We start from the raw sequence: 12,719 nt of genomic DNA on the forward strand, positions 1-12,719 counted from the left end.
AATTTTGTCTAGGATTGGTTCTTTCTCTTACTATTTGCTTCCTTCACTATACTATATATAAAACCACCAAGTGAAGAGTTTTAATGATAAGGAACTCATTGCTTCCAGAGACAGTCTATTTCACTTTTGGATAACTCAGTTTTCCCAGAACTTTCTTCCTCTGCAATCTAAATCTCTCTCTCTTCAGCTTGCATCCATATCTCCTAGTTCTGATCTCTAGAGATAAGCAGAATAAGACAAATCCCCTTTCCTCATGACAATTATCAAATACATAAAGCAGCTCTGGCATACCTTGCTTCTCCTTCCTTTGTTTTCTCTCTGATGTTTTTAACATTTTTAAAATTTCTGTTTGGTTATATAAGTACTATATAGGTACCATCTAGTAAAAAACTTTTTCAGTATTAACATTAATGATATTCAAGTGAACATTCCCCCCTCCCCAATCTTTTCCAATCATACCTGTTATTTTTCTGTGATGTTTCTCCAATCTACTAATTTAGGCTCTAGATTTTATGCCTTATCAGAGCAAATGGAGCATAACTTATCTTTTTTGTCCATTCAGGTAATAGCTATTATGCAAACCCTATATCATCCAGCATGCTTTGCTCCTTATCACTGTGCTGGTTTTCAAGATCTCCAACATCCCTCCCAACCATTCAATAGTTGTATTTTGAGTCCTTCCTTTCATATTGTTGCTTTCTTCCCATTTTCACACATTTTTGCGTTTTTCTCTTTCATATTGTTGACCTTTATAGGCCTTTCACATTATACTTTTTTTTTTTCTTTCTGGTTCTCATTCTAGTCTTATGTGCCAAATATATTAGTTGTAGTAATGGCATCATGTACTCTGGACTTGACTGTAGGTAGGGAGAGCCAGAGCAAGTCAAACCTCTTCCGGAAGAGAAACTCTCTTGACAAATCAATGGGCTCTTTCAGGGAATCAAGAAGCTTTTAAGTGCTCTAAAAGGGGTCATAACAGAAAAGATCCCTTGTTGCTCTAAGAATTTAATTCCCATCATATGGGTGAGCCTGAGTGACAGGTTTTATTTGGCCAGAGTTGTCTGCCAAGAGAAGCAGGTATTTGTTACTAAATAATAAAATTTTAATAATACATAATAGATTTACAATTTAGTGATAATATTTAATTATGAAAGATCTGTGCTTTGTTGACTGAGGTGCCAAAATAACTGGTCAATTCAGGGAAAAGACAGTCAAATCTTTTACTATACTTGATTTCATTGAATCATAAAAGATTTTTTGGCTCTTTTACTTTTAAGCTAATTGTGATGACTTCATACAGAAAGAGTACCAGGGAAGAAAGTGGTTTCCTAAGTGATTGATAGATACATACATATTTTCATGATTAAATGAGTAAGAGAAGCCACTTCCTTTTTCATAGGCTCATTAAATAATGATAACTTTCATTCTTAGAGGCTTTAAAGTTTACAAAGTATCCTCCTCAAAACAGCTCTGTGAAATAGCTAGAGTGTATGCTTTTAATCTTCTCTTCATAGATGAAGAAGTAGAATCTAAAAGGATAAATGGCTTTCCAAGGTTCACATTGCCAGAAAGGATAAGAAACAACATTTGAACTCAGCATCATGAGCTACAAGTTACTTTAGAGAATATCTAAGTCAATCCAGGAAAATGAAGTGATTTATCAGTCACAAGAGAGCCAGATTTAGAACCCAGGTTCTCTATCTCCAAGATTAGCTCTCTACCACTTTTTAAACCAATGACATATTGGCAGCTGGAAAAGATGGCATATTGTTGAATTTATTTTTTAAATTTTGAGTCTAAAACTTCTTGGATTTGCTCCATTTTGTAACCTATCCAGTTATTTTTAAGACCTGGATTCTATCATTCCTCCTAACTTTATATCATTTGCAAATCTGACGACCACACAACATCATTTGTCTTTGGTAACCTGCCTTAGGGATTTTTATTCTATCTCCTTGCTTCCTTCCTTCCATTTCTTTCAGGAACTCACTAAGTACCTTTGTCTTACCTTCCATCTATCCAGACCTTTCCTCCCGCATTCCCAGGTCTGAATAAATGTATTAAAACACAGAATGAGTGGTAAACCACCCATATTCACCATTCCAAAGTCCAGAGCTACTTCTCACTTCTATCTTTTTCAGCAGCTCATTCAAAATCTCCATTTAGTTATCTTTAAATGTTAGTAAAGCAATCTGATTGAGTTTGTGATTTACAATGAAAAAAAATTTAAGCAGATACACAATTTCAGCAGCATATGAGACAATCAGTAAGGAATCTTCTCTATTACTACAAATCAGGAGGATCTTTTTGTAGGCATTTTAAAATTTTAAATAACTACCTAAGACATTAAGAAGTTAAATAACTTTATATCAATTAGGTAGTATGTGTTGGAGTCAAGACTTGAAAACTTGTCTTAGAACATAAACTCGTTGATCATTATACATTTCAATAACATTACTGTATGATGATGTCTTCTGATGGAAGTGGATATCTTCGACAAAGAGAAGAGCCAATTCAGTTCTAATTGATCAGTAATGGACAGAATCAGCTAAACCCAGAGAAGGAACACTGGGAAATGAATGTGGCCTACTTGCATCTTTGTTTTTCTTCCCAGGCTATTTTTACCTTCTGAATCCAATTTTTCTTGTGCAACAAGAGAACTATATGGATCTGCACATATATATTGTATCTAGGATATACTTTAACATGTTTAACATGTATAAGACTGCCTGCTATCTAGAGGAGGAGGTGGAGGGAGGGAAGGGAAAAGTTGGAACAGAAATGAGTGCAAGGGACAATGTTGTAAAAATTACCCATGCATATGTTCTGTTAATAAAAAGTTATAATTAAAAAAATATATAAGATCCTTTTGAAGCAATAAGAATTGCTTCATTCATTGTATTTGTACCTCCTATAACTAGAACCATGACTCAAACATAGCAGTTTAATAAATACTTGCTGATTGATTAATTGGTCAACATATCTCTCTCTTTATTCACTAAGCAAAACTGCCTATAACTGACTGTGTAATTATTTTTAATCCTGTCATTTTCTTCTTTTACTCTCTTTTACTTTTTTCCTCTAGTTTCTGACTATAGTAGTTTCTAAGTATTGAAAAAAATAACAACAGGAGGGCTTTTCTCAAAGCTAGTTTATCAGAAGACATAACCATTTCTATTAACTTCTCAGAGAACTCTTGAATCAGCTACCCTGGGGCAGCTATTTACTTTCCCTTCTTACTAGAGTACTGAATAGCGGTTGTTATAGGAGTCTCTAGCTGACACGTGTTCCCACATCAAAAGGATGGACAATAGGGTCAAAGGGTCAGTTTGGCTTAAGGCAAGAAAGCACTGTGCCCTAAGGTTGGACCTGGTAGGGAGATGGAGAAGGAAAAAATATGTCCTCCCTCTGTTCTTGGAGAAGCTTAGCCATTCCTTCTTTTTGTAATTCCCATTCCACTACCACCCAAAGAAATTCTTGGTTTGTCTGTTTAGAAATAATAATTGTTTTCGTTTACATGAATAGCATACCATTTATGGCTAATTACCACATGGGAAAATAATGATTATGCATACCATTAAATATGTCACATCAATTTTGTTGTAAATTTTATTTAATTTTGACACTTAACTCTATTGTCAGGAAATAGGGATTTTAATCCAGGCTCTTTCCTTAGCAAGCTACATAACTACTCTGGGCCTCAGTTTCTCTATATGTAATTAGAGGGTTGGATTATTTGGTCTAAAAGTTTTTTTCAACTTTAAAGTTCAACGATTCTATGATTTTATGAATAGATAACTTTTGAGGTCCTTTCTCGTTAGAATAGAAATTAGGCATTTTTGTCATTGGGACAAGGGAAGAGATGATGAAGGGGAAAACTCATTTCAGGATGAGATTTCCATGATGCTTATGGACTGATCACAGGAGTGGGAAGGGTACTCAAGGAAAAGGTAGGTGGATCTAGGTGTATGGAAATTAGGAATTAAAGCATCTCTGAAAAGGTACTTGTTCAATTTACAGATTTACTTTCAGTTCTAATATATGCTTCTGAATTTTGTATGCTTAGTCTTTGCAGTTAGTTTTTTACATAGCACAACAATAAAATACCAAACGGCTCATACTTATATAGTACTTTAAAATTTGCAAAACACTGTCCTCACAATAACCCTGTGAAGGAGAGAATGATACAGGCATTATTCTACTTTACAGGCAAAGAAACTTGATTAGAAGTCATAGTATTTGATATTTTCATGATATTATTTAAGGTAATTGTCAGAGGCAGATTGTGAGCTTAGATTTTGCATGATGATACTAAGGTACTAGAAAGTAAAAGTCAGAATTCGAACTTGTCTCTATGATATTTCATATTTCTTTCTACTCTTTTGATAACATCAGAACATAATAGAACTACCAGGGCCTCTAATTATATTGTCTCTATGTACATTGGTGACGATACAATTTTGGATGGGGTATATGTAGCATCTCCTCATATTAGAAAGTAAACCAGGGGTCCTCAAACTCTTTAAATAGGGGGCCAGTTCACTGTCCCTCAGACTATTGGAGGGCCAGACTATAGTACAAACAAAAACTTTGTTTTGTAGGCCTTTAAATAAACTTCATAGCCCTGGGTGAGGCGGATAATCATCCTCAGCTGCTGCATCTGGCCTGCGGACTGTAGTTTGAGGACCCCTGAATTGTAAACCATTTATCCTATTTCAATACTTTATGATTATTTGCTCATGTTTATCTTTTTATATTTCTCTTGACTTTTGAGTTTGTGCTTCAAAATTTTTATACAACCCTGGGAAAGCTTGAAGTCTCCTATTTTATTAAAAATCCTTTTATCTACCTGTAGGATTATCCTCAGTCTTTTTCGGGGAAAGTATTCATGGTTGAAAACATTGGAATATATTCCAAACTCTCTGTTTCTTTAATGTGGTAACTGCCAAATAGTGTACGTGTGTGTGTTTGTGTGTGTAACTGTGACTGTGACTTCTCAGTATTTGAATTCTTTCTTTCTGGGTGCTTGTAGTATTTTTTTCCTTAGAAACTAAAGATTTTGGATTTATTGACTTTATTATTACTGGGGATTTTCATTTAGGAATTTTCTTCAGGAAGTGGCTGGTAGTTCTTTTCTATTTCAACTTTGCTCTCTGGTTGTTTCTAAGAGATCTGGGCCATTTCATTTGATAATTTCTTAAAATATGATGCTTAGACGCTTTCTTTTTGGAGGGTCATGTCTTTCAGGTAGTTCATTGATTGTTAAATTATCTCACCTTTATCTTTTTTTTTTCCCAGATTACTTGTTTTTTTTTAAATGAGAAAGTTTATATTTTATTGTTTCAGTTGTTACACTGTTCTACTATTTCCTATTGTCTCATCATCATTAAATTTGTTATATTCTGAATTTCAGAGTCTATTGCTTGAACAACATTTTGTATCTCTTGTACAAGCTGTTGTTTTCTTTTCTAATCCTTTCTTTCATAGCTCTCATTTTTTCTTCAGTTGTTTTTCTTTCTAGCACTCTCATTTCATTTATGAAAACGTTTTAAACTCTTAAAAAATTCTTTCTCTATAGCTTCCAAAAATTTTAGTTGAACTCATGCCCAAACTGTGGGGTTTTTTTTAAGGCTTTTCTCATAGAATTTTGGAGTCATTCTATTTTTCTGAGTTTGTTCCTTGAGAATCCACAATATTTTTTTGTGTTGCAATTCCTTTTTTGTTTGTTTATTTATTCTTCCTGACTATTTTTGACTTTAGACTCTAGGTAGGTCTGGGCTATGTATATTTCTGGAAAAATATCTAGTCTGGTTCTGCTGCTATTTTCTTAGGGATATTAAGTGCTGAGGTATTCCAGGATTTCAGGGACAGCTTGGGCTCAGGTATTTCAAACCTTCAGTGCTCTCAAAGTAGTTTGATTTAGTGCAAAGTCTAAGTTTTGCCTTCATGGACTGAGCTCTGTAAGTTCCTGAACATGAATTTGTGTCGAAGCAACAGGCCTGTGAGGTTTTTTCAGTTGGAGTTCCAGTAGACTGCTGGAAAGTTCTGCTAGTTTGGAGAGAGAGGCCCCTTTGGCTTGGTGGTTTCACTGTAATTTTCAAACTGAGCTAAAGGCTGGATTTGAGACCCTACTTCTGCTTCAGAACCACATAGTTACTAGTTGCTTCTGAACTTGACATTTGATCAGTATACAGTTTCAAACTATTACCGCTTTTCATGCTGAAACTCCATCCCTAGAAGCAATCTCTATCTCAGTTCTGGAACTTCTAGTAAGGAATAAAAGTTGTCAATTAGCATCTATTAGTTTATATTGAACAAGGTTCAGGGCTTTCTTTGGTGGATTTGAAACCTCTTCTTGCCCTGGTGCAGAATTTCTCTATGTTGTACTAGCATGTAGTACATGGGTTTCTGGGTAAGCCCCCTCCCCACTGGCTACAGACTTTTCTGTCTTTTTACCTAAATTGGCCTGGAAAAATGCCTCACTGTGATTTTTTTTAACTTGAATTTCCTTATTAGGACTTGTTCTGACATTAAAAAAAAACTCTGTTTGGAAGTTTTCAGTAGGGAAGGGGAAGCTCAGTTGTAGTTCTTCCTGCTACTCTACCATCTTACCTCTCCTACCTCAACAAGTATTTGTTAAACACCTATTTGCCAGGCACAGAAAATACAAAAACAAAGCAAAAGTTCATGATCTTAAGTAGCTTGCCTTCTAAAGGTCCCAAGGCTATTCTAGGGAAGATATCTTTTTATAGCTTTTCTAATCCATTCCAGTTTGGTGTTTAAAGGAAAAAGTGTTTAACATTTGTCCCTAACATACATTTTTGAACTCATATTTTTAGTTGGAGTTCTTCCATGCTCTTTTTATGCCATTTGGCACTGAAAGAAACTCACTTTTTCTTTTATATTTTACAACTTGTCTCCTTAAAGAAACAAAGTCTTTCTTCCAAACATTTCCAAATAATCAAAATAAACTAGAATGTGTTTTAGATAACAATTAACTCTTTTTTAAAAACAAACTGCCTAGGTAGAATACAAATTCTAATATAATATGATAAAATATAAATATAAACATAAATTCATGGAATACTTGTGTTGGAAGGAACTTCAGTAATCATCTGGTCAAACATTGACATAAAGCAGAGATTTGGTCTTCCTCTTCCTCCTCTTCCTCCTTGATGTCCAAATTCTATCCATCCATCCCTCCTTTCTTCCGTCCAAAAGAGGGAAGAAGGAAGGAAATAAAGAAGGAAGGAAGGAAGGAAGAAGAAAGAAAGGAAAAGAAAGTGAAAAAATATGCTTCAATCTATATTCAAAGCGTATCAGTTCTTTCTCTGGAAAGAATATTCTTCATCTTGAGTCCTTTGGGATTGTCTTGGATTATTTCATTGCTGAGAAAAGCAAAGTCATTTACTATTCTTTATTGTACAACATTGATATTACTGCATATAACATTCTCCTGGTGAAGTGAGCAGAACTCACTTCACTCTGCTCACTTCACTTTGTATCAGTTCATGTAAGTCTTTCCAAGTTTTTTTCTGAAATTATATTGTTTGTCATTTTTATAGCACAAAAATATATCATTACAATAATATACTACAACTTGTTCAATCATTCCCCAATTGAAGGGCATTCCCTCAATTTCCAATTTTTAGCCACCATGAAAAAGCTGCTATACATATATATGTACAAATAAGCTCCACTATCTTTCCCCCCTTTTTTAAATCTCTTTGAGATACAGACCTAGTAGTGATTTTGCTGAATCAAAGGCTAGGCATGATTTTATAGCCCTTCTGAGATGTTATTTTCCAGAATAAATTTCTCCATTTTAACAAACAATTCCATATTACTCATCTATTTACTTCTGCTTCTTTGTTGACTTATTGTTAAGTACAAATGGATGTCACCCATGGAAGTTCCTTTTTATTCTATTCTTGGATCCTAGCAGAAAGTAAACCACTTTTGATTACGTTAAATGAATCTGTTGTCACCATCATCATGTCAAAACTCTACTAAGTCCTATAAAAATGCCTCAACATTTAGAATGGAAGAAATTCAAGACTCTTAAAACTAGATTTTAGAGTTCTATCAGGTTCTACTATCTTAGAAATCTCAAAGTATAGTGCTAGAGACAGAATATGAGGAACAACTTAGCTAAAAACAGAAACATATCACCAGTAGGTTGATGACTAGGATTCTTTGGCTTATGGTAACTCCTTAAAAAAGAAACCTAAAAAGTGTTCCAGGCATGGGTTGCAGCCAGTGAAAATGCATGGAATCAAGGAACATCTTGTGCAATGGACATTAAGGATACCAGTATTACTAAATAGAAGAGTACCTGGAAGAAAATATGGTATAAGGAGTCTAGAAAAATAAGTAAGGGCTAGGTTATAAAGGGTTTTCAAAACCAGAGAATTTCATATTTGAACCTGGAGGTAATAGGATACAACTGGAGCCTATTGAAGATAGGGGGATAGGGAATTGCATATTTAAATTTGAGATTTAGGAAAATCATTTGTAATTGCTGAGTTAAAGATTAAATGGGGTGAGAAAAGATTTGAAGCAGGGAGATTAACTAGACTTTATTAAATGCCTACTATGTGTGATTGGCACTGAGAATACAAAGAAAGGAAAAAACAGCACCTTCCCTCAAGAAGCTTCAATTCTAAGACTTGAGAGAAGTATGCAAACAACTATATGTAATACAGGTATAAATGGTAGGTAATTTCAAAAGAAATGAAGTAGTAGTGGGGATTCAGGAGCGAAAAGATAGGAAAGATATGGTCATCTTTCTTATATAAAGTATAGTTTGAAATAAGTATTAAACCAAGCATGTAGAAATGAGTAGAGGAAAGCATAGGAGACAGCTAATGAAAAGGCAAGGACTCCAGAGAGGCAGCACCCTTTGCAAGGAGGGGTAAGGAAGTTCTGCCATTGAATTGTAGAGTATAGGGAAGAAAGAAAAGTGTAAGAATAGTGAAAAGGTATAGAAAGATTCTAAGCTTCATAGGGTTTTAAATGCCAGGGGACTTTATATTCAATCCTGAAGGTGATAGGGAACCACTTGAAGTCATTGAGTAGGAGTGACATGTTCAGATTTGTTAGCAGCTGAATGAAAGATGGATTACAATGTAAAGATACTTGAAGCAGGGAGATCAACTAGTAGAGAATTGCAATAGTCCAGGCATAATGAACACTGAATTACTAGAGTCAGAGGAGAAAAAGGGCTTTATCAGAGATATTTTGTAAAAATAGAAATGATTGACAACAGATTAGACATGTAGATGTGAGTGTGAGTGAGAAGTCTAGAATAACCCCTTGTTAGCCATAACAGAAGTCTATGAACTTATTTTCAAAATTATTTGATAACTGTATTTCAGTAAAATAATTTCCTTTATAATCCCATAAATTTTTACTTTATTCATTTAAGAATAAGATTCTGAGAAAATATACATAGGCTTTACTACACTACAAAAAGGAGTCCTATGTTAAAACAAAAAAAGCAGCAAGGTGGTATAGTGAATGGGAGGCCTAATCTAGAGTCAGGAAGACTCTTCTTCATGAGTTCAAACTTGACTTCAAGCACTTATGTTCACTGTGTAATCCTAGACAAATCATTTAATTCTGTTTGCCTCAGTTTCCTCATCTGTAAAATGAGCAGGAGAAGAAATGGCATACCATTCCAATATCTTTTCCAAGACAGTCCCAAAGTGATCACAAATAGTTGGACACAAATGAAAAGTGACTCAACAACAGCAATAATAACACAAAAAAGAAATACCATGAAAAAAGCCTTAATAAGACTCTACATTCCAAGTCATTGAGTATTTTGATGCTCATTGATTTTAAGGAGAAAGTGAGCATAAAGAGAGATAAAAATATTTTGGAAAATAATTCTTCAGATTTAAGAAAAAAGAGAGAATAAATGTTTACCAACTACATAAAAATCATAGCGATTTAGAACTTCATCATAGAGTGTACTTTCTTTGCAAGAAATACTAAATTGCCAAGTGTCACTAGATCATAGAGAAAGTAGTGAGTGTCCTAACTCACATGGATAGTGAGTGGCAAAACTGAAACAAGAATTCAGGTGCCCAACTCCAAATGCAGGATTTGTTAGTGAAAGTGAAAATTAACTTCAAATTACAAGAAAGGCCAAAGATGAGAAGAGTGATTTTTTTTTTAAATGGAGCTATGATTTGAAGTATCTGCTTTCCCTTTTTGAAATTCAGGACAATGTTTACCCATGTGCAATCTTGTGGCACCTCTCCCATGCTCCATGATTCCTCAGAGCTTACTGGCAATGGTTCAGCAATCACATCTGTGAGTTTTTCTGTATCCTGGAATGTTGTTCATTCAGGCCAGTTGATTCAACCTCATTGTGTCCAGGCCCTTCAACTGCTGGCTGTAGAGGTCCTGCTGCCCTCACACCTATGAAAATATGAAATGGTTTGAAAGAATGTGGTTGTCTTTCGTCCAGTGAAAGTCATAACCACCTAGCTCCTGGATGTATTCTGAAGTAAGACCATAAAATATCTTGCTGCAATTCCAATGCAAAAGATTCTTCCTTGGAAAATATATCAAATATAAAGGGAAAGCAAGTCAGATTACCAGGTTCTCTAGAGTTGTACTGCTTTCTATACGGGGGTCTATTCATTTGACTCTTTTTCTTTCTCTCTTTTCAAAATACACAGATATATTATGGATCAGCCTAATAATCAAATCCTAATAATGGGTCAATATTATCAATACAGGTTTTTATGGTATACAAAGCATTTTTATAAATACTATCTCATTTTATCCTTACACTAATCTTCAGAATTATAGCCTGGTTTTAAAAAATGAGGAAACTGAGGCAGACAGAGTAAGTAACTGACTCAGAGTCATGTAACTAATAAGTATGGAAGACTGGGAAGATAACATATTCATCTCTCTAGCCTTTATGATATTTATTTACTCCCCATTTTTGATTGGCTTGTTTTTTCTTTCTTTCTTTCTTTCTTTTTTAAATAAATATTGTTTCTATTTGTGTTAGATCCCAGTTTTACAAGCTCTTTTAAATTCTGAGATCATTAATAAGCTTCTTCTACAATGATACTCTCCCTTTACATTTGTTGTTCAGTCAATTCAGCTGTGCCTGACATTTTGGGATCCAACTTGTGATTTTCTTGACCAAATATTGTAGTAGTTTGCCATTTCTTTCTCCAGTTCATTTTTCAGAAAGAGGAGGAGGAGGAAGAAGAAAAGAGGAGGTAGAGAAAGAGGAGAAGAAGGAGGAAGAGGAGAAGCAGAACCAGCAGCAGCAGAAGAAGAAGAAGAAAAAGAAGAAGAAGAAGCAGCAGCAGCAGCAGCAGCAGCAGCAGCAGCAGAAGAAGAAGAAGAAGAAGAAGAAAAAGAAGAAGAAAAAGAAGAAGAAGAAGAAGAAGAAGAAGAAGAAGAAGAAGAAGAAGAAGAGAATAGTAGTAGCAGCAGCAGCAGCAGCAGAAGCAGAAGAAGAAGAAGAAGAAGAAGAAGAAGAAGAAGAAGAAGAAGAAGAAGAAGAAGAAGAAGTAGCAGCAGAACCAGTAGTAGTAGCAGCAGAACCAGTAGTAGTAGCAGCAGCAGCAGCAGCAGCAGCAGCAGCAGAAGAAGAAGAAGAAGAAGAAGAAGAAGCAGGCAGCAGCAGCAGAAGAAGAAGAAGAAGAAGAAGAAGAAGAAGAAGAAGAAGAAGAAGAAGAAGCAGCAGCAGCAGAAGAAGAAGAAGAAGAAGAAGAAGAAGGAATAGTAGTAGCAGAGAGAAGAGAGCAGCAAGAGCAGCAGGCAGGAAAAAAAAGAAGAAGAAGAAGAAGAAAAGGAAGAAGGAAGGAAGAAGAAGAAGAAGAAGAAGAAGGAGCTGAGTAGTAGAGCAGGCAGCAGGCAGCAGCAGAAGAAGAAGAAGAAGAAGAAGAAGAAGAAGAAGAAGAAGAAGAAGAAGAAGAAGAAGTGAAGTAGAGAGAGAGAGAGCAGCAGGGCGCGGCAAGCAGCAGCAGAGAAGAAGAAGAAGAAGAAGAAGAAGAAGAAGAAGAAGAAGCAAGCAGCAGCAGCAGCAGCAGAAGAAGAAGAAGAAGAAGAAGAAGAAGAAGAAGAAGAAGAAGAAGAAGAAGAAGAAGAGAGTAGTAGCAGTAGAAAAAGCAGCAGCAGCAGAGCAGCAGCAGCAGCGCAGAGAAGAAGGGAAGAAGAAGAAGAAAGAAGAAGAAGAAGAAGAAGCAAGCAGCAGCAGCAGCAGCAGCAGAAGAAGAAGAAGAAGAAGAAGAAGTAATAGAGCAGCAGCAGCAGCAGCAGCAGCAGAAGAAGAAGAAGAAGAAGAAGAAGAAGAAGAAGAAGAAGAAGAAGAAGAAGAAGAAGAAGAAGAAGTAGCAGTAGTAGTAGCAGCAGCAGCAGCAGCAGAAGCAGAAAGGAAGCCGGGCAGCAGAAACAACAGCAGCAGCAGAAAAGAAGAGCAGTGGGGTGCAGAAGAAGAAGGGAGAAGAAGTAGGTAGTAGTGGGAGAAAGAAGAAAAACAAGAACAAGAAGAAGAAAAAGAAGAAGCAGAAGCAGAAGAAGAAGAAGAAGAAGAAGGAGAAGAAGTAGCAGTAGTAGTAGCAGTAGTAGTAGTAACAGCAGCAGCAGCAGCAGCAGCAGAAGCAGCAGCAGAAGAGGTGAGCGCGCGGAAAAAAGGGGCAAAAAGAAAAGACGAAGGAAGAAGAAGAAGAAAACCTTATGGA

Source organism: Sarcophilus harrisii, chromosome 4, assembly GCF_902635505.1.
Source record: "Sarcophilus harrisii chromosome 4, mSarHar1.11, whole genome shotgun sequence".
Classification (NCBI taxonomy): domain Eukaryota; kingdom Metazoa; phylum Chordata; class Mammalia; order Dasyuromorphia; family Dasyuridae; genus Sarcophilus; species Sarcophilus harrisii.